Source organism: Ambystoma mexicanum, chromosome 6q, assembly GCF_040938575.1.
Source record: "Ambystoma mexicanum isolate Mex_15411 chromosome 6q, UKY_AmexF1_1, whole genome shotgun sequence".
Lineage (NCBI taxonomy): Eukaryota > Metazoa > Chordata > Amphibia > Caudata > Ambystomatidae > Ambystoma > Ambystoma mexicanum.
The window spans coordinates 923,307,784-923,331,887 of NC_090937.1; positions in this window are offsets into that span (position 1 = coordinate 923,307,784).

Consider the following 24,104-nt stretch of genomic DNA (forward strand, 5'->3'; position numbering starts at 1 on the left):
ACCCCTTTTCCAAACCCACACAATTCTATGGAGACTTGTATGTCCTATTTTTAACACACTACGTTTAAGGGAGACTTTAGAATCACCATTATCACACACCATCTCTGTGGGGACCTGAATATCAGTATAAGGACCCAGAATCTCTATTGGGACTTTAACATCCCCAACTTCACACAATGTCTATGGGAACCTTAACATCATGAAAATAACACACTGGCCCTCATTACGACCCTGGCGGAAAGCAACTGACCTGACCGCCATAGCGTAAATAGCGTTTCCGCCATGGCACGACAGAGTAAAGTGCGGCTAATTCTGACCCATCGGGCACGAGCAGTACGCCTTGGCGGAAGTGCAAAGTCCGCGATGGCGGAAATGTCCCCAAAACGCCCCTCACCGCCGTCGTACGGCGACCTAGGTGCAATTCCGCCACTGGACATAGCGGTCACCGTAATGAGCGGCAATCGGAAAATACGGTGACCGTAAATATACGGAAACGGAAGCAAAAACATGGTCCCGGAACGGGAAACAGCACGCCGTACACCTATAAAATCAGAATATTCACACAACCATTAAAAATACTACCCTGAGAGACATCCCAACCCGTCATCCACCCTAGTGAAACCAAAACAATGGGAAAAGTAGCGAAAAAAGCGTGCGACCGCAAGCGGCAGGTCCACTTCTCACGTGAGGACCTCACGGTGCTCACAGAGACCCTCCAGGAGAATGCTGCCGTCGTCTTCTCGACGCAAATGACCAGGACGGCACTTGCGAACAAGAAGGCCATATGGGCCCTGGTGGCACAGCGGGTAAGTGCGGTGGGGACCGCACCCCGCAACCCACAGCAATGCAGAAAGCGATGGGACGACTTGCGGATACGTGTACGGAGCATACTATCCGCCAACCGTAACATTGCCACAGCTACCGGGGGAGGATCGGAATCACCCATCAAGTTGACCCCCTGGGAAGAAATCTGTGCCTCCACCATTGGAATGGAGACCATAGAGGGAGTCGGAGGGATGGAGAAAGGAGTGCAGACATCCGAAGAATCAGGTAGGTGGGCCAAATAAAACTATGCTAAAACCACAATGTCCAATCATGTGAAGTACCATGTGTCCACATAGTGCAACAGAAACACATGTCCAGGAGAACATCCACTTACATTGGCCTGATAGCGGACATTAAAAGTCAAATTAAATAAATAAATAATTAAAATTCCTAAAAACACCCTCTACACGTGCAGCAGGCACCCCCTAACTGCAGGCTGCAATACAACTGCACCCTCAATCCACACAAAAATGAAACCACCCCCAAGGCCCTGACCCAAATCACCCTCAGGTACCACCCCAATGCATGTGATACATTGCCATTCCAATTTCCACAGACCCATCAATAACGCTCGCCCTCCTTTACTCCACCACAGGGTCCGATTCAAACGACGAGCTCCAGGACACCCCTACCAGCACACCTGCAAAGAGGGCCAAGACCAACGGCCAAAGACCCTCCACCTCAGCTGCACGCATCAAGACACGGCAGCAGCACAAATCAAGTGGCAGCACACAGGAGGGGACTTCAACAGGCACCCCAGCAGCCAGCATGGCCACAACACCACCACCACCACAGGCCCCCCCAATGGATGCCACAGAAGGCACTGCTTCTGGTGGCAGCAGCACCATAGGTGACACTGCATTAATGGCAGCATGCTCCGACACAGAAAACGGTGATGTCGATGTACGATCCATCCATGACCTGTCTCAATCCCCCTGTTTGTTTCATCCCGTACAACATGAGGATACCACGCAGGGGCACTCACAAGACGACGACTGGCCATCCCCCACAAGCCCTGTGTCAAGGCAACATGAGGTGATCAGCCCCTCTGTGACACCACCGCAAATGGCCATGGCCCAGCAGAGGCAACAGTCCCTCGACCAGGTGATCGTGCAACAGCAGCAACTGGCCACGCTCCTCAAGGACCATGCTGATGAATGTGGGGGTACCAAGGCAGCCATAGAAACATGCACAGAGACACTAAGGGCAGAAATGGAGAGAAGCAACGAGAGCCTGAGAGTACAAATGGTGAGAAGCACCGAGAGCCTGAGAGTACAAATGGAGAGAAGCACCGAGAGCCTGAGGGGGGAACTGCATGCGACGTCCAAAGACGTATGTGCTGAACTTGCCGCTGTGCGCCGTGTGCTCACTGAGCTCTCACAAACCCTTAGGGACATGCATGGACGTGAGCAGGCAGAGACATCATCCGTTGCAAGTTCCGTCCAGGGCAGCCCCCAACGTAGATCTGGGAGGAACCTGCGCTCCACAGGCAGGGGTGCCCCTGATACCCGGAGAGGGGGCTTGCAATACCGTCTGCCCACTGACAATGAGCATCTTTGGACACTGGTGTTCGGGGGGGAGGTAGGAGGGTGGAGGGGGTGTGTTGGGCTTACTTGGGTGGCGGGTTGATGGGGTGTGTAACACAATCTCACATATGCTATAAACATTTCACAATCATCCAATGAGATGTGTGGACATTGATCTTTGTGTACGAGGCCATCATAGGCGTACAGTCCATATTGTGCATGTTCCAGACACACACAGTGCCACAACTCCCGTGTCCATGTATCAACCACCAGGCGTGAGTGCTAGAAGCATGAATCTATGATAATCTGACGAATTTCACGGCCCTCCTGTGCCTCGCGGACTCCTTGAGGTTCTGCCACATCCCCACCCACATCATGACCATATTCTGGTGCTTGCAGTTCTGCGTCAGGGGGCATGGGCACATTTCTACGTATGCACATGTTGTGTAGCATGACACATGCCATGACCATCTTAGCAACCTTCTCATGGCGGTACAGGAGTGCCCCGCCAGACCTGCTGAGGCAGCGGAAACGACCCTTCAGTAGGCCGAATGCCTGTTCTATGACTACACGGGTACGTGAGTGGGCATGGTTGTAGTCCTCCTCATGCTGGTCCTGTGGGTTCCGGAGTGGTGCAAGGAGCCATCTCTTCAGTGGATACCCGGCATCACCTGTATGTGGACAATAAAGGATGTTTGAGGAATGACATTGCTACGTAAGCACCCCCCCCCTTCCTGGCAGGTCATTGCCGCATCACATACCCCACATTATCATGCATGAAATGAGACTCACCGAGTAGCCAGGATCTGTTCCCTGCATGTCGCTCCATGTAGCGTGGTATTGTAGAGTTCCGTAAGACCATGGAATCATGGGTTGATCCAGGAAATCGGGCACAACAATGTGTAATGATCCTGTTTGAGTCACACACCATTTGTACATTAAGAGAATGATATTGTTTTCGGTTGCGGTACTGGGCCTCCATGGCATGTGGGACAACCAATTCCACATGGGTGCAGTCGATGGCACCAATGCAACCCGGTATGCCGGCAAGTGCATGGAATCCCACTTTTGTGTTCGTAATTTCCTGCTCCGAGCGTGGTAGAGAGATGTAGTCGTCTGCGTGCTTCAGGAGGGCATCAAGCACTTGCAATAGTGTCCGTGACAACAGTGGCTGTGAAATGCCATGCAACTGTCCGACTGTGTGCTGGTAGGTGCCTGTGGCCAGGAAGTGGAGTACAGACACCACCTTCAGTAGGGGTGGGATGGCGGTTGGGCTATCTATCATGCTGACAAGGTCAGCGTGTGTCATGTCCACAATGGCGGTTATGGTGTCCCGGTCCAAACGGTAGAGGGTGTGGATCTGCTCATCAGTGAGGTTGAACGGATGTGCTCGGAGGCGTGGGATTGCGGGCTGCCTGCGTGGTGGTAGTGGCTGTGCTGGTGGGCCTTGCTGGCCCTGCCTTGCCCTCCTCCTCCTCCTGCGTCTCCTCTGTGCGGCCGGTTGTTGTAGTAGTTGGTGTTCGTCTTCTTCTTGAAGTTGGAGTACTTGCAGTGCTATCAGGTCCCCCAGGGCCAACATCGCAAGTCCTGCCGGTAGCATTTTGGAGTGGGTGTGGTTGTGGGAGGGGGTTGGGTGTGCAATTTTTGTGTTTCCAAGCTGTATAGCCTCCACCTGTGGTGATTCATTCCACCTGTGCAAGCTGCAATCCCCTTTGGGCGAGCACGTCCCGCACACAACGCTGCAAATCGACGCATGGCATCTTGCTATTACAATCATGTATTTCATCCCGATGGCAGTGAGATATTGCTTCATATGTTAATTCTGCTATGCTCCCATTGTTTCACATACTATCTTTGCAGTCGGGAACAAACTTGTGAAGGGTCAGTGGAATGTAGTACTCGATTAACGGCGGACCCTCATGCAGCGCTGTACCGCGGTTCACCGACGGGCGGGGCGTCCCATTTGTGAGTGTAGCCAGTTGCCATTTTCACACACTGCCGCACTAAATGGATGGATTTGTGATTTCAAGCGGTCACAGATGCCTTTTCGATGTGATGTTGCAAATGAGGAATTCGAAGGACAGCGCTTTCGGTTTCCAGCTAGCGGCGAGGAGACGCCCACAGGTCTGACTGCAGATAGAAAGTTCTATTGTTTAATGTCCTTGGGACAGGGGCCATGCCGAGAATGCAATGATTGATATGAATAGTATGGGATGCGCAATAGCGTAGTGGAGGATAAGGCAGGACGTTCCCAAATACATGTTACTTCACAACACTAGAATTCCGGCCTGGACCACAGTGGATTTTGCAGACTGCATTAAGCACAGATTCAATGGAAATTTCTAATGTTATGTGAGTAAATAATCAGGCGTTTTTATACCGGGATGAGGGAATGATGTATGGATGCATGGACAGATGATTTAATAGAGAGTCTGCCATGTACATGGCTTTTTGGAATCTATCAACTTCCTCTGCGCTATGTGATGCAGGGCTGCCATAGTGGGACCATCGTCTATCTGCCCTTGTTGAACCCTCCCTGTCTCGACGCGCCTTCAAACACTTGTGTCTATGCACGTTACTAATCCCATCTAATGGCTTCTGTTTTAACAGACGCATGCACACAAACACTCGTTTGTAATAGTGTTTTCACCTCGATTTATATAGTTATGATTCACAAGTGATTATTGGGTGCGAATAATCCTTTTGAGTGGGCTAGCATGCATATGGCTGTGGATTTAGTGTGATCTTTGAAGTGAGTAATTCAAATGGAGTTCAGATGCCCATACTATTCTTTTTCGTTTCATTTGGGTGACAGGTATCTCCTCCCCTTTTGCCGCTGCCATCTGTATGCCACTCCTGCAGATGGCTTTTACTCCCGACACCTGCTGCTTCGTGTTAATCAGTGGAGCACCATTACGATCTTATGGGACGATCGCCAATGGCCCACATGCCCTTACGCAGTACTAGTGGCTAGGAGCAACATTTCGAGCTTTCAGCTGGACTAGTGCCTACCTAATGGGACGGCCCTGCGGTTCTAGGCGCTTCCATGTTGCCTTTTTGAACGTGAATGTAGCCCCTGTGTACCATGGAGGAACAGGGCGTCACACAAGAAGAAGCTGGTCATTTATTGCGGATGCAGCCCACAATTATGAGATATGATTTGGAGTTCATGACCTAATAGCTGTATGGCCCGGGTGATTTTGTTGTGCATTAAATTTTGATTATGATATTGACCGTGTAGCGTTATTCTTTGCAAGTAATGTAGCATATTCCTATTTGTGGAGCGATGTATTGTGAGGAGATCTGCTTTGGGTTCGGCCTTCTGAGTATAGTTGCGTGGTACTGTACTGGGCGCGTTTGCCTACGAAGGCCAGTAAGGTCAGGGATAGGGGCTGCAATTATGTCTGTTTTGATGATGTCATGCTCATGGGAGGGGGATTGGCTTTTGTGTAACAGATGCCGGTCAGCCAGGTGGATTGGTGGAATGATGTGATTTTCAGAATATGGCTGGTCACAGGTGCCTGTGTTTGCGTGCGTTTCTTGGAGGGAGACTGAGGTCATGTCCATTGGAATAGCTTCTGTATTCGTGCCATCTGTGCCCTGCTGCTCCCATTGGCCCCTCTTGAGATGTGCCTGGCTGCTCAGTCACTCTGCCAACTTGTGTGGTACATGCTTATGCTGCTGGTTGGTTTGTTTACTGGCAGGAGTACAGGGCTGGTGCAGTCTCACTCAGGATACTGCTTTGTATGTTGCCTTGCACTGGTGTCAAGCGATGGGGGGCCTGTTTTTGTTTGTCTCAGTTTTCAGTTCATGTTGCTGTACTTGGAGCTTCACATGCCTGTGCTGCATCAGTACGGCAATGGTGCCATGGCTAATATGGATGGCCACTCACAAGGCACTTGGAGCCCCTACATTCATTTGTTCGTTGGCATGCATGGGTGACTTGTACATTTCACTGGTTGCATTGTGTGACTTCATTGCACCTACGAGGAGTTGTGCAATGTGGCCAGGGAGTGGTGTACAGGCACTCAGTAGGGCCTTTTACGGTTGGTTTGCGATGCCGTACTTCTCACCATGGCGGAATGGTACTTTCCGCCATGCTTGATGGCGTTAGGTACATGTCCGCTAGGGTCAGAATTCCCGTACCGTTGCGCCATGGTGGTAATTACGGTTTCGCAGTGCGCGCGTGCGCGTACTTGGTGCAGTTAGCGTTGGCGTTCACTACGGTGTCGCTAATGGCATCGTACTTTACGGTGACGGGTCATAATCACAACGGGCGGTATTCGATGGCGGTATTGCATTTCTGCCATCGTTTTTCGATTTCCGCCAGGGTCGTAATGAGGGCCACTGTCTATGTGAGGAAACTAACATCATTATCACACACACCTTTGTGGGAACTTTAACATAAACCTCACACACCATCTATGTGAGGACCTGGACATCAGTATCATGACATACAATATATATTGGTACTTCAACATCACCAACATCAAACACCACATCTATGGAGACTTTAACATCAAGATAATCACACACCATCTCTGTGGGGACTTTAACATCAAGAAAATCAGACATCATTTGAGTGGGGACTTTAATATCATTATTACTACATACCATCACTGTGGGGACTTTAAAGTTATTATAAACACACACCAGCTCTGTGGGGACTTTAACGTAAATAACACACCATCTCTGTGAGCACCTGGAGATCAGAATCATGGCATACAATATATATTGATACTTTAACATCACCAACATCAAACACAACATATCTGGAGACTTTAACATCAAGATAATCACACACCATCTCTGTGGGGACTTTAATATCATTATTATCACATTCCATCTCTGTGGGGACTTTAGCATCAAGATAATCACACATCATCTCTGTGGGGACGTTAACGTAAATATCACACACCATCTCTGTGAGCACCTGGAGATCAGTATCATGACATACAATATATATTGGTACTTCAACATCACCAACATCAAACACAACATATCTGGAGACTTTAACATCAAGATAATCACACACCATCTCTGTGGGGACTTAGCATCAAGATAATCACACACCATCTCTGTGGGGACTTTAATATCATTATTATCACATACCATCACTGTGGGGACTTTAAAGTTATTATAAACACACACCAGTTCTGTGGGGACTTTAACATAAATATCACAAACTGTCTTTGTGAGGACCTGGTTATCAGTATCATGACATACAATATATATTGGGACTTCAACATCACCAACATCAAATACCACATCCATAGAGACTTTAACATCAAGATAATCAGACACCATCGTTGTGGGGACTTTAACATCAAGATAATCACACACCATCTCTGTGGGGACTTTAGCATCAAGCTAATCACACACCATCTCTGTGGGGACTTTAATATCATTATTATCACATACCATCACTGTGGGGCCTTTAAAATTATTATAAACACACACCAGTTCTGTGGGGACTTTAACATAAATATCACATACCATCTTTGTGAGGACCTGGATATCAGTATTACAAAATACAATCTCTGCTGGGACTTCACCATCACCAACATCAAACACCATGCGTATTAGTACTTTATCATCATGTTAATCACACACCAACTCTGTGTGGTCTTTAACAACAGTATTATAAAACAACATAGGAATGCTGTCTTAAACACGATTATTCGTACAAACCATCTCTGTGAGGATCTGAAATCAGTATCATGACAGACAATCTCTATTCAGACTTCAACATCACCAACATCAAACACCATTTTAATGGGGACTGTAACATATTCGTCATCAGACCAATCATAGAGAGATGTTTCAGTGGACAAGATGGTGACTGTGAAACAATGAAACCTGTATTCAAATCTCTGCTTCTCCACCTGACCACATTGTGTGATGCTGAGCCATTCACCTAATATTTCAGTTCCCCAGTTCTCCTTTCTGACACACTGAGTTTTTTGTAATATGGTCGCATGACAGATTTAGGAAATGTTTAGTGAGGTTCTTATGGAAAATACACCACCATTACAATCCATCTATTGTGTATACCTACGGTGTGGGTAGGTACACATATGTAGAAATAGAATTGTGCAATTTACAAAGATGCCTATGAAACAAACATTTAGCTTTTGCATAGGGATACATTCAATTCCAAATAAGAATAATTAAGTCCTCACAAGGATGGTAACACGCGTTCAGGTCCCCACAGAGATGGTACCGGACACGCGATTAAAAATTAGCATTTTTGCACATTTGAAGCTGGATCCTATATTAGCATTTTTTTCTGAATATATTTCTGCTGTTAGCATATTTTTAAAACATTGGGAAAGGTTAGTCCCCACAAGGCTGGTTTCCACACATAGTCCCCACAAGGTAGGTAAAACGTGTACGTGTGTGTGTGTGTGTGTGCGTGCGCGCGCGCGCGCGCGCGCGCGCGCGCGCCTTAACTGGGGAGAGCATGTCAGGCACAGAGGCGGTTGAAAATAAAGAAGCACCAAACAATACCTGTGTTGTCGTTGCCATGGCAACACTCCTTGAGCTCTTATTTTCTTCAGCACAGTGGTGATATTTGAGTTGGCAGACCCCCAGACTCGTTCTGGCCAGAGGGATTGGGGTAGCACATACATTTAGAAGGTTGTGTTTTTCCATAAAACAGATCGACCACGACTTCAAGATCACTGTAGATGTGGTCACGCTTTTACTGCTGGTTGATCCGGTATTTGATACATCCTTTTCCGGAAGTTTTTTTTTTTTTTAATGAATCCAGCAGCAGGAGCAAATCTTGTAGCTCTCGGGAATGTGCACAACTGGGACGGGTTAACATTCACAGTTCACATTTCACATGTGTCTTCGGGAATGCGGCACGCTGCTTAGTTCTGGTGCCAATCAATAATGGTTGCATTCAGGTTTTGACCTTTCTATATAGAATACGTGGTTATAATCAGATATGTGTGGCTCTTAGCTATTTGAAAGCATGTCCCTCCTGAAGTCATAACTCAAATACATTAGTGGAATCTCGCGGGGAGCTCTTCTCTGAAATTGGAACACCACTAACATGCTCCTTGGTCACTCCATCAGCACAAAGTTAGCCTTTCCATTAAAGTACTGATGCATTCTACTGTGTTTCAGACGAATGCTGATAGACACAGTGGGCCTGATTTACAAAGCTCTTTTCAATGGGATTGCGCCATTGTAAAATGTTGCTGTAAATGAAGCCTACTGTTTACTAAAAAAGTGCTTTTTATAAAATAATTAGATGTATATATAAAATAATGTAAATAGAATCGAAGTTGTACTATGTTAAAATAAGTTATTTCATGCGGTTCCGCTTCCACGTGTGTTTTTGTAAATGATGTCTTATTTTAGTTGTGCCTGTAGTCTTCAGTTTAAGTTACTGAGGGCTGCCTATCAGTTTTTATCATTGCTGTAACTCTGTTTCACACATGCAGGAAAGTTGTGTTGTTCATGAAGACATAGACAGTGATTATATTGTTATATATATATATATATATCCAGTGAAAAAAACATTGTTAAAGGGATGTCATGGTTAAGTTGCGCTACTAAAAACCTATGAAATTCAGTTAAAAAAACGTTGTTAAAGGAACGTTATGGTTAAAAATAAAACCGAAAAACCCTTGAAATTTGCCAGTTATGGTAAGATAAGCAACCATAACTCGCGCCACCACCGTGCACTGCTAAGACTAACACCTTATGAAATTCAGTAAAAAAACGTTGTTAAAGGAACGTTATGGTTAAAAGTAAAACCGAAAAACCCTTGAAATTTGCCAGTTATGGTAAGATAAGCAACCATAACTCGCGCCACCACCGTGCACCGCTAAGACTAACACCCAGGATATCAAAGATGGCATCACAAATGTCATTGATGACATCACTGATGACATCAAATGTGCATTTTCTTTTCATGAAAAGTCTGTACAAGGGATTCTTATAGCAATGTTGATAAAAGAGTGTGAAGGATTATTGGAATAAATATCATGAGGTACGTAGTGCAAGTACAAGTACAAGTAATGCAATTATATGAATACCATTCTATTATTAGGTTCTTTCCAGTATACTAAGCTACTCATGTAGAAACATAGGCATTGTGTGCAACATACATGATGGATGTGCAATATTATTAATCTTTATATTTTTTCAATAGTAAACTGATAAATGCTTTTTATTACACTTTTGCCTACTGTGCAACATTTAATAACTAGCTAATAAAACCCACTTACTACATGATTGCATTATTCAAAACAAAACACAAATAGACAACAATACATACAAATATGAGACTATACAGGGAAAAAGAAGTACCCTAACTGATTAACTTTATACACAGAAATGATTGCTCTACTTCAAAGCTACTACTTCGCTATGTAACTATCATATAATGTGACTGGACACTAAGGAAAGTAGTGTGCATACAATGTATACAAATATGAGCATATCCAGGAAAGTAAAGTAATACAAAAAAACAGAACTATAAGAAAGTGTTGATAACCTTACTGATTATATTCATACAGAGAAAGCATTGCTGTTTTCCAAATCTGTGTTTTCCCCTATGTATATGTTTCATATGCTGTGAGTGAACCCCAAGTGAATTACTGTAAGAACATATTTTAAGTATAAGTCTACAAATATAGTACTTTTTGAATGTTTAGTTACTGACTGTTACTGGCCTAGATATGTCATCAGTAAAGGAAAACAGAGGGAGCCAGACATGTGATGTCATCAGTGATGTCATCAATGACAATTATGTCATCAATCATAAATTACGATGAGACTTCCATTCCTTCCTCCCCTCCCATACATCATGTCCAAACCCCTAAATCCCCTGTATTTGTTTCAGTTTCTGCTTCCCCCTCTCTTTCGTAATTTTTATACTGTTAAACAATAATAACATTTTAAGTGTGTTCTTAGTATATGCCCGAATCTTATTATTATTTTTTTTAAAAAGCCAATTAGGGTGTCTGCGGACAGCGCGGTTGTCGGTTATGTCTGCAATTAACCAAAATGGCGGTGTCCTAAGGACACTATACCTGTTCATACTGTTCGTAATTAAAATGGTGGTGTTCTTGGAACACACAAGATGCCCGCTTGTCCGCAATTAACCCAAATGGGGGTGTGGTAAGGACAATATATCTGTTCACCTGTCTGCAACCACCCAAAATGGGGGCATTCTAAGAACAAACCCCTGTTCGTAATGTCTACAACCAGAATAAATATATCCATAGAACACATATCCTGTCGGCCTGTCTGCAAACCTTTGACACACATTTATTTTATTCAGGGACTTCAACACTGTTTGTACAACACCTGCGCACATTCACATCACACACTTGGTTCCTACAAATCGCGCCTGTCTGCAATTGTCAGCCGCATTCAGGCCATTCATGATGCTGTTGACCCTTACCTTTTGAGGGTCACAATATTGTGCATGTACTGCTACTTTCTACCTGCCCTTTGTTATCCCCGTGGTTGGTGTCCCTTCCTTACCCTCCTTTCCCCTCCTTTCCTTGTGTGTCGTGTTTAATAAAACAAAAAATATATAAAACAACAAGAACCAAAAAAAAGGCTCTTGTCAGAGCCGCCTTTCACAGTTTAAAAATAGAAGTGACAAATAAATAGTGCAGTGCTCTGTGCATTTTGTAGAAGTCTGCGGACAGTCCGTGGACATTTATTTTTTGGAGGTGCTGCCCTATCAGAACCATTGCACTTTTCTATGGGAGGAAGTGGTGACTCTGAAAAGAGCCTTTTTTGTGGTGTTTTTTTACGTTTTGAAAAACTTCAAATGGTCAATACCTACTACAAAATGGATTGTTGTAATTCAAGATTGCAATGCATTTTGTATATTTCGCAGAAAAATCTGATTGCCGGCATAAGTAAGATGTACTCCATCTCTGCGACAAATGTGTGTGCTACAAAACATAATGTATTCATTCTGAAAAGAGGACATACCAACATCTCTCAAAAAGGCACAAACTGCCTTGTTAACATTGTGCCTTGCTTTCTCCATTTGTGGACCAAATGAAAAAGAACACAGCCACATTTGTCTCTGTGCAATAAGGAACAAAATTACTCTGGAGTTTGGATACATGTCCATGACTTTCCCAAGTCCTTCTTTCACTGCAAATTGCAAAGAGATTCCAGACACATGTACTAAACTGTTCCCTCGACAATGAATAATAATATTGTCTGGATGACGCTGTGTCACCAAAGTAGCACAGAGAGGTACCAAATGCAGCCACTTCATTCCACACACTCCATGAAAGTGCACTTCCACATGAGAGAATGCAAGATGTGCAGCCACTCCACAACGATCTGCATGCAGCTCCAACCAATTTATTCATGAATCTCCCAAAATCCAAACAATATGCTTTCTGAAACACACAGCCATAGCTATGTGCTTTTCTCTCAGGAAAAAGACCTACTGACAAACTCTCTCCTTACACAACACACCCAGTAAACCTTATTAACCAATCCTTTTCTTTGCTCAGTCTCATTTGCATGCCTCTCAACCCCAAAATTCCCATATGTAATACGCACTGTCCGCGAACAACCATGGTGTCCGCGGACAAATAAAAAAAAATGATAGTGAGGAATCAACATTTAAATAGTGTGCTCCATTTCCCCTTTGAGGTTGGGTCTGAAAAAAACCTTTTTTTGTTTTTTTGCAGATGCTTCAGAAACACCTTTTATTTTGTATTTCTTTTTCTTATTTTCCTCCAAAAATCTTCACATTAGCTTCTCCAAAGCAACCCTTATGTTCCAAAACAATATGGCATTTCCCATAAAAGATAAAGAAATGCCATCTTCTTTAAAATAAACAACATTACCAGAATCAATGTTCTCATTGTTACAAAAGAACATACCAGCTCTAATCATGAAAACAAACATGCCTCGGTTGATTGCACACCTAGCAATATTTTGCTGAGGACAAAAAACAAAACTATTGTCCCATATTGCCCTAGGTACTAAACCAGAAAAAATAACCTTGGCATTTGGAAGTATTTTCATTACTGCCTGATCCAAGTTTTCCAAATATGCCAACAAAGTAGGGGCACTGACATAGCCCAAATGCAAAGCACCACAGTGCAAAACAACTACATGTGGACTGTTCACCCTGCCCATATCTCCACAAACTTTGACAATTCCCTGCACCTTGAAACCAGGTTCAGTGCTCCACACCACCTCCACTCCTTTAACATCAAAATTGTTTGCCACATTCCTGCATTTAGCATACTGCTCCAAACCATGCACAAACATATCTCCAACCACCAACACCCTGACTTTCTCCACCTCTCCCATCTTCATTACACACAGCCCCTTTCAACACAAACCACAGCCTCAACATCTGATTGGCTGATCCCTACAGTCCCCTTTCCATACTGGATTTGCTGAGAAAGCCAGGATGTGGCACACCCTGCCCGCGGACAGCCGCGGTGTCCGCAGCGCACATAACACTGGGGCACCCCTTCTACCCTTTCCACTTCACTCTCTGCACCATTTCCTCATTGGCGACTGTTAAGCAGTCACACAATAATCCACTAATCACATCCAAGAACTCTACATCTAACTCTATCATCACAGATCAGCACTTTAGATGTATTATTGATCACTCTCAGTACAAATGAACTGTGACTGCAAAGGATCTACAGCAACAACTACTATAAAACTCCCCAAGATTTCTACTTTCAGATTCATGCACATACACATGCATGAACACAGACTACATGTATGAATATTTTCTTCACAGTACATGTGCAGCTCTTATAGGAATACACATAGAGTAACTGCCACTTACCCTGAATAAACCGTAAAATGAATTTACTGTCATTTCTCCCATCTGCTATGATGAAGTGTCAATTGCAAACCTGTCTGCTCTCCAAACTTTTGTTTACACACACAGCTATTTATTTCATATTTAAAGATGGGAGAAATAACAGTATAATTATGAACAGGGCTGTCCAGTGTGTTATGAATTTACATGCAGTCAGGATGAGCACAAGCACACACACAGACAAAATCATTAGAAAGGCTCCCAGCTCAAACACCATCACTACCTGTATATGAACTCTTTCTGCTTTATTTCCCACATCTTCACACATGCATACATTGCTTGCTTTTCTGTACAATCTCTGCCATTACCCTGTAAAAATAGCAAAAAATGCATATGATTATTTATTCTCTCTCTTAACATCCAATAACATAACATTAAAAAAAAACAAGTGTACTCTATACGTTTACTATTATACTCATTTGTAAAACATATTCAAATAACAGATCCTAAATAAAATATACAAAATGCACATAGGCAAAGGAAAGTGCTTGTGCATACTATGCTCAGTTATAAGAAAACACTACTACAGATGCAGACAAAACATGGAATACAAATTCCACCTATTCTTTGAAAGTGAATTAGTACTATGCTACAGAGTTGCACACACATTAAAATCTGGTACCCATTTTCAAAATATGTCAGCTATGCAATTATTACAAAAAGTGCAAGAAAAAGATTAGGTTTTACAAACAAGTATTACAAATCTTTTAGCAAACATGTGTGGTACAAAAGAATACTGGTTCTGACGTCACAGAGATGTACGCTGTATGATAAGAAACCTTGGCCTACCCACTTGGTTTGTTACATTAAGTTGTGCAGACTATGCATGAGAAGATTTACATGATTTCCTACGCATAGCAAACAAAAACAAATAAACATAGATATAAATACACTGGGAGAACCCTTCTCTCTAGATACTGTAAATGTATCAAGATATTTCCACCATCACTTCATTGCTATTTTTTATAATAAGACTGTTCCTTCCCTCAGAGAAGTTCAACACTTCTTTTGGAGTAAAGAATACCAAGCTGGAGGAGCACCACACATCCACATGCTATTATGGATTAAAGATGCTCCTAAATTTGGTCAAGAGAGTGATGGCACTTTTTTGCAGTTCATCCAAAAATATGCCACTTGTGAAATCCCTTCTCTAACAACACATAGTGACCTTCATGCACACATTTTACAATTTCAAAGACACACATGTGGGAAATATTGTCATTGCAAATATAAAAAAGGGAAATACTACACCAAATGCCACTTTGGTTTCCCTATACCAGTTTCAACAAAAGGTCAAGTAAACAACTTCATGTCTTCAGTCAGACATAATGTCAAAGGTAAATCACCTAAGAACACATATTACATAAAAAGAACAGAAGAATCAAAATACATCACTGATTACAATGCAATCATTGCCCTCGTATGGAATGCAAACATAGATGTGAAGTACACTGCAGACAATTCCACTGCAGTTGCACGATATGTCACAGCCTACTTAACCAAAGCAGAGAAAACAGAACTGCAGGACCTCAGGGATGACATATCATCTGACAAAACACTATCACAGAAATTGTACAGTTTAGGCACAAAAATGCTCTCTAATAGAGAATGTGGCTGCTATGAAACTGTAGACCATTTAACCGATACTGCCTTGTATGGAAAATCTGACATTATAGTATGGCTAAGTCTTGGCCCTGCTAAGTCTAGAGTTCTCAAATCATATGAGGACATAGAAACAATAGCCAAAATGATCCCAACAGCCAAGACATTTTGAAAAACAATTTACTAGACACATACTACCCAAACAGAAGTACCACTTTGGAAACCATGTGTCTGTACCACATAGCCCAAAACTTCACTTACAAAAATAATATTAAACAGATGAAAAGAAAGGTAGATACAGAGTTGTCAATTGTAAAGGCAGCTTAGTGAAATTTACCAAATGAAACACAGCTTAATTAATCATATCAAATTGTCATTAAAAACTCCTCAACATAAAGAACTGTATTACATGTCCCTGCTACAACTTTTTTAAGCCATGGAGAAAGGAAGAAGAGTTACTGGATACATATGATTCCTATGAAGATGCTGTCAAAGCAAATGAAAGCACTATAACAGACATAAACTTTACAGAGTACCAAACAATGTTGCACAATGAACAGCAACACAAAAAATAACTCCAGGCCCAACTAGAAGTGGACACTACTGACAGTAGTCAACCTTCTGTAACAGCAAGACAAGAACCATTTGGACAGCCACTAATAGCAAATTAGGCAGAATTAGCCATGACAGAAGTAGAAAACACCATGTGTCAGTATGAACAAGCTACATAAGACTTTGCTGTACTGAAATCACAACTGAACAATGAGCAGCTTAGCATTTTCCAAGAAATAACAAAACAAATTGAACATGGTGTGCAACATGAAAATAAAAACTGTAGACTACAAACCTATACTGCTATACATGAGTGGTGAAGCTGGTTTAGGTAAAACATTCTTAATGAAACTCATCAGGAAGCTCCTCCAACAATTGACAAACAACAAACTGTCAGCTGTTGTAACTGCCCACACAGGTTTAGCTGCCTACAACATAGGTGGTGTCACTTTTACACCGATTACTACTCTTTCCAATAGAACACCAAAACAAATTAGACTACTACAAACTTTCCACTGAAGCTGCAATGGAACTACGCAGAGTTTTCAAACAAATAAAAATGCTGCTAATAGATGAGGTGAGCATGGTTTCCAACCTAATGTTGGCTTTAATTCACCTCAGATTACAAAAGGTCCTCAAAATAGACTACGAAGAGCTATTTGGAGGAAAACACATTATTGTTTTTGGAGATCTTCTTCAATTGACACCAGTGAAAGGTGAACCTATTTTTTAAACCTTAGTGCACAAACTGTGCCATAAAACTCTTGACAGCATAGGAAATGTCAACCTTTGGCAACATTTTCAATACAGAGAATTAACAGAAAACGTGTGCCAGTCTGCAGACCTCACATACACCAACATTTTAAAAAGTATTAGAGTTGGTGTACTATCTCAAAAAGCACAATCAATAATAAAATTCAGACATATCCATGCACTCTATGGCCATAAATCATGTGCTACCGATGTCATGCAACAATTGGAACACAAAAATGTCAATTGTATGTCCTTGACGCCAACTCTTGCAAGCTGTTCAAAATTCAATGAAACAATGTTGAAAAAAGAAATGCAACTAATAACTGAAATTTGCTCCACAGATAAACTGGATGTACATGGTATGACACTACCCATGTGTGAAGAAGCCACAACAAGACTAAATACCTTAGAAAACACAGCTGGTTTGGAGAAAATATTAAAATTATCTTTAAACTGTAGAGTAATGCTTAAAAGTAACCTTAATGTGCAGCAAGGACTAGTTAATGGAACACTTGGTACAGTTGTTGGTTTTCAAACATACCCATGTGACAACACCATTCAATTTGGCAATATTCTCTTTGACAAATTATCAGAAGTTAAAAGGATATGATGCTCAACAGCCCGCTTCCTTCTTTTTAAAGACATGTATGTACGCAGAGAACAATTTTTACTAATTGTAGCAAATGCAGTTACCATTCACAAACCACAAGGTCTTACCCTAGATAAAGCATTGATAGATATTGGTATTACAGTCTTTAAAGAAGGCATGAGCTATGTAGCACTACCACGCTTACGTACACTGGGCGGGCTATTTCTAATCAACTTTAATGCAAGTAAAGTAAATGCTGATATTCCTTGGATTTTAGAATACATTAGACTGCGTTCACTCTACACCCCCTATCTAAAAACCTATCCTGTTCCACAAAAAGCAACTACTTCAAACTGAAACGATACAGGATCTCACTGCAATTCCTCCAAAGGAAAAAAGAAACCTAATACTTCATCAAGTACCACAACCAAAGAAGAATCTACTGGTCAAAGTAACTCAACTACTTCTTCAAAGAAGCAACACACACTCCGAACAAATGACTTTGACACACAACTGTCAGGTCCATTCAAATTTTCAAATACAACTGGTGTAAATTGCTATGCAAATGTAGCAATAAATATTCTATTCCAATTGCCACCAATTATTGACAACCTTTACTTACACAGTACAGACCAACTGTGTTCGCAAATGTTAGTCCTTAATAGAAATGCAACCAACAATCCTGATAACACTTACGGTGTTCATAGAATAAGACAGGAACTGGACTACTGCGCTGGAATGGTCAAATTCACTATAAACTTACAAGAAGATCCACAAGAATTTCTAACGTACTTACTACAAGTACTGGAAAACAAAAATATACCTATAAATGAAATCTTCCAGATTTCATACATGTGGAAACATACATGCACTCTCTGCAGCCATGTGGCACAGGAACAAGTCCCTAATTTACGCTTCGTATATGTATCCATACCTAACTGTGAATCCATTCCATTTCAGCAACTTGTACAAAATGCAAACCATGGCAGATTATGTACTACCTGCAACTCAGATAATCACTCCACCTTACAAATACAAACACATAGTAAATACGTAATAGTAATGCTTTTACGTTCCAATGCAGATGGTACCAAAAACAACTGTAAGCTGACTGGATTCACACATGGTCAAGTATAACTTGATAAGAAAACCTTCACAACCATAGATATAATCTACCACGCAGGAGCCACAACCAATAGAGGTGACTACACTGCATATATCAAAAAGAATTGTGGATGGTTCGAATGTAATGATAGTACCATTACTCTAAAGCTGAGATTACCATCATATATTGTAAACACTTACTTGATATTCTTAAAACCAAAATTTTATGCGGAATATGTGTATGAACATAAGCAAAACTTCAACTTCAACTGCACAATTAGAGTATGGTAACATGTATCTAACTGCCCCAAGATTGTGCAACAATCAAACAGATAAACAAATACCACTACAATCAAACAAGACATATACAGTTAGAATACGCCAACACAAATCTAACTGCCCCAAAAAATCTGCATCAACGCAACAGATAGATGAATAGCATAAAAGTAGAAATACACAATTAGAATACACCAACAGGTATCTAATTGCCCCAAAAATCTACAACAAGCCAACAGATAGAAGATTAGCAAGAAGCAAGAAATAAACAGTAAAACAATGAAAGAAATATATTGTACCATAACATAGAGTTCTTTTTTAAATCCAGCATGGATTTTTTTCCCACAGTTCCAATGATTTAGAAAGCAAATACAGAAAGTGAGAACATTGTGCAGTACACTGGTTTGAACTACAGTACTTGCAAAGTACTAAATGTGAGGGTCCAAAAAATACAGAAATGTCTATTATGCAATGCAATGACTCATTATGAACTACCTACTCTAACATATGATCTTTTCTTTTATCACAGAGATCGAAAAAGTATGTCTGGTCCAATTATCCATGTCATGGAAAAACTGCATACAACCACAGAAAACTCAACCAGTAAGTATAAAATAAATGGACTCACAAACACTGCTGCATAACACATCCATTCAAGCAAACATCTAACCATACACCACAATCCAAAATGTTTACTTCCATGGGTATCTTATGAATAAGTCCTTGTTACAAACTCTACAATCTTAACTGCATAGCCTAGCCAAAACTTCACATACAAACACTACAAATGAAACACTACACAAACTTTTCGGTTGTGGGTATTTGATGGATGTTTGATTCTATGGGTGTGTTATGCTGCAGCAGTTGTGGCCAGGGCCTAGAGTCTTGGGTGCATGGCGTACGGCCTTCAGCCATGCACCCAAGACTCTAGGCCCTGGCCACAAACACTGCAGCATAACACACCTATGCTACCAAACATTTTGACTGTGGTATGTGGGCTGCTTATTGGGGATATTAATTACAATCAATGCTCTACTAACAACCCAAAACCAACATCATAATAAAGTAAAATAGCTAGTACTGCATTTATTATGTCCGTGGACAGCCACGAAGACTGTGGAGATGGTGAACACATCAGGGGCACCTACCACCTAAACAAATACAGTATTTGACCCATCTCTTACTCCCCAATCCTCCCCAACCCTCCCCAAGCACTCCTGCACACCAACACACTCTCCAAAATTGCATTTTGCCTCTGTTTGCCGTCGTGGATCCAAAATGGCAGGCGCATCAAAACAATGTGACTCACCTCACGCCTCACTCCAGCCACTCAGTGAACATGTTGCTTGTCCGAAGACATGACGCAAACCGATTAACCAATCGGTGTTCTGTCCGTGGAGTGAACCGGGAAATGTGTCCACGGAGCGGACATACATATCACTAATTTATTTGCCTTATGTTTCGGTCATTAAAAAAAAAACAATTGGTGGAAATCTGTCCAGCGGTTTGAGCTGTAGGTGTGCGCAAAGTTTTTTCCCCATTATGTCTACGGGACAAAAAGACATTTTGGGACATCCATATAACTTTGTCTGCCCTGGACCAAACCTCAACAAACTTTTCAAATAAATTCAGAGTGGGCCATATACTTTTTTTTTGCAAAGTTGGGTGAGGATTCGTCTAGGGCGAGCTAAGTTATAAGCCGCCCAAAAAGTGCTCTTCCTATGGGATTAGCAATTTAACCATAACTACATGGCTGCTACCGCAGGCCATGTAATATATATATTCATAGCCATCAGGGAGGGTGAGTAGCACTCTCCATAGTCTTGGGCTCAAAAACCTCAGGATACTGTGTTTTCCTTGAGATAGCTTCCTTTATTGATGTTTCAAAAAACAGCACAGCAACACAAATTAAAAGCCATTCAGATAAACTCGCTGCTTGTTCATGTTTATGTTTTATATATATATATATATATATATATATATATTACATGGCCACGGTAGTGGCCATGTAGTTATGGTTAAGTTGCTGTTTCCATAGGAAGAGCACTTTTTGGGCGGCTTATAACTTCGCTCTCCCTGGACGGATCCTCACCAAACTTTGCAAAAAAAGTAGTTGGGTCACTCTGAATTCTTTTGCAAAGATTGGTGAGGATTCGTCCAGGGGGGGAAAAGTTATAGGGGGGTCCCAAAACTTTTTTTTTCCCATAGACTGAATGGGAAAAAACTTTGCGCACGGCTACAGCCCAAACCGCTGGACGGATTTAGACCAAATTTGTGGCAGGAGCGGCGGCCTGGTCCCAAAAGCGTGCTTTTGTAAATTTGGTGTAAATCTGTCCAGTAGTTTTTTAAAAAATGACCAAAATGTAAGGCAAAAAAATTAGTGATATCTGCGTTCGCTTCGCGGACGGACTTCCCTGTTCGCTCCGCGGACAGCACCCCGATTGGCCCATGGGCTTGCGTCATGTCCGCAGACATGCGACGTGTTCGCTGATTGGACGGCGAGGGGCGTAGAGCGCGTCAGATTTTCTGTGGCGCCCGCCATCTTGTATTCGCAGTCGACAGCGTACAGCGCAGTGAAACGTGGATAAAAAATTGTATTTAGTGCCGTGTGTTGGTGTGTAAGAGTGTTTGGGGAGGGTGGGGGAGTATGTTAGACCTTTTTGTTGCGTTCGATTTGTCCGATGAGAACACGGCTGTTCTGACATTTTGTAAATAAACTAAATGGTGGGGTGTTTAGAGGACGGAGTATGTGTCATTTTTGTTTGCAAGGAAGGTAAAAATGAGCTATGAACACTCGCGGTGTACTTAATTGTTCGTAAATACACAAACTGGGGGTGTCCTCAGGACGCTGTCCGTATTGTAATCTGTCTAGTTGAATGTGTTCTAAGAACACTCGCAGTGTCCCGAAATGGTTGCAATTACACAAAATGGGGGTGTTCTGAGAACGTTGTTTGTATTGTTCGTTGTCAGGGTGAAAGTGTTTTAAGAGCACTCCTTTTGTTCGCTAATAGTACAATTTCCTAGGGGCGTCAACCGACTTTTTGTCCACTAAAGAAACGATAAATCCGGCTGGTGTGCGCCGACATGATGTGATAATCCTATGACTGGCGCTATTGACCTGGCTGACTTGCTTTTGCGACACTAAATCATATCTCCCGCCCCTAAGCCTGATATTATCAAAGCATTCATATTCCCCGCCTTTCTCCGTGACGTTACAGGGTGCGTAATGAAACGCGCCCAGTCGTCTCCAGTACTACGCGACTTTACACAGAACCCGGAAGACAACACACATTATGTCACAACACAGCACGCCACAATTCGGAATATGAAACTGTGATTTAAAAGCAAAGAGCAAGATTGTAAATGTTGTAAAGTACATTTATTTGACATCAAATGTTTAGAGAATATTGAGCAATTTGCATTTGTCTTTGTTGTCGATCCGCAAAAGTTCATGTTGAGACACGCGATGTTCCTTTGCGGTACAGAGAATGTTAGATCAGCTTACAACTCAGTGCGCCACAATTCGGAATATGAAACTGTGGTTTAAAAGTAAACAGCAGGATTGTACATTTGGTAAAGTACATTTATTTCACATGAAATGTTTAGTGAATATTCAGCGATTTGCTATTGTCTCTGCTGTCAATCAGCAAAAGTTTATTTGGAGCCACGCGTTGTTCCTTTGCGGTAGATAGGCTGTTGGTTTATGATAAAAGCAGTAAATGGTCGCTCTGATAATCGGAAGGTTGCTCCAACAACAAGCCATTAGACCACCCTATTGGTTGGTATGTTGTTTGTAGCCGCTAGTACTGCGTAAGGGCATATTGGTCCTTGGCGATTGTCCCATAAAATGGTGAGGGTCATGAAGTTGCATATTTGGACTTGCACCTGGCAGTTGAAGACCCCATCCGCTGGAGTCTGTAAATCGTGACATAGACAAAAAGGGGCCACGTACCTGTTTTAAAAAACATAAATTAGTCTCACCAGCCGATCTTCATTTAAAATCATCATTTTATTTATTAGGGCGTGAAACTATTTGCTATCGAAGATAGTGCAACAGAGTATGTTAATAATAAAATAATAATATTTTCCCATTCATATAGCGCTAAGAACCGTGAGGTATGTAAGCGGTGCTTATTATTAACCACGGTGTGTGGTGCTCATTTATCGACCACGGAAGGATGAAAGGCTGAGTTTCGCCTTGCCGGGATTCAAACTTGCGTTAGCAAGCTGTGCACGGATGTCAAAGCGAGCGCTGTACTCGCTGCGCCACTTGACAGGCTACAGTGAGGTGGCACAGCGAGTAGAGCGCTTGACCGCCTATAGAACGGTTAAATTATTTCTATTAACCCACCCTGTGTCGTCTGCCTTTTTTAGAGCCCTCTAAACGACAGGGGATCAATTCGACGGTGATAGTGCGCGGTACAATACATTATGCCACTTTCAACAAACAAGTTCAACTTGAGCGGTCTTTAATGCTACGCTATTGTAATTATATTTGGTATAAAGTAATCTAAAGGGTTACTTACAGTACAATTGCAATTTCCATTGTCTACGAGTGGTGCAGTCCCAAAATATGACTCCGCGTGTGCCAACGATCTTTCGTATAGTGATATAATATGTAAAAGTGGTTTCGTTTCAGAAACTTCATCTTTATCTTCTCTTACGTTTTAGCAACACTCCTTCAAGAGAAGTCTTTCATCACAATCTCTGTCTGTCAAGGTCAAAACACAATACAACCTTATAGTCCGCTTCGTGAGCCTCTCCGGGGCCCGAGAAAAAAATGGAAGCAGCTGACCTTCACTGTGAACAAGCATAAATTCTTACTTTGCAACATTCTGTGTAAAGCCATCTGTAGAAGTTGGTTTTTGCACGCCATGTTTGTATATTGTTTGCGTGATATTAAAAAAACTTTGTTAAAGGGACGTTATGGTTAAGTTGCGCTATTAAATACCTATGAAATTCAGTGAAAAAACTTTGTTAAAGGGACGTTATGGCTCAAAGTAAAACCGAAAAACACCTGAAATTC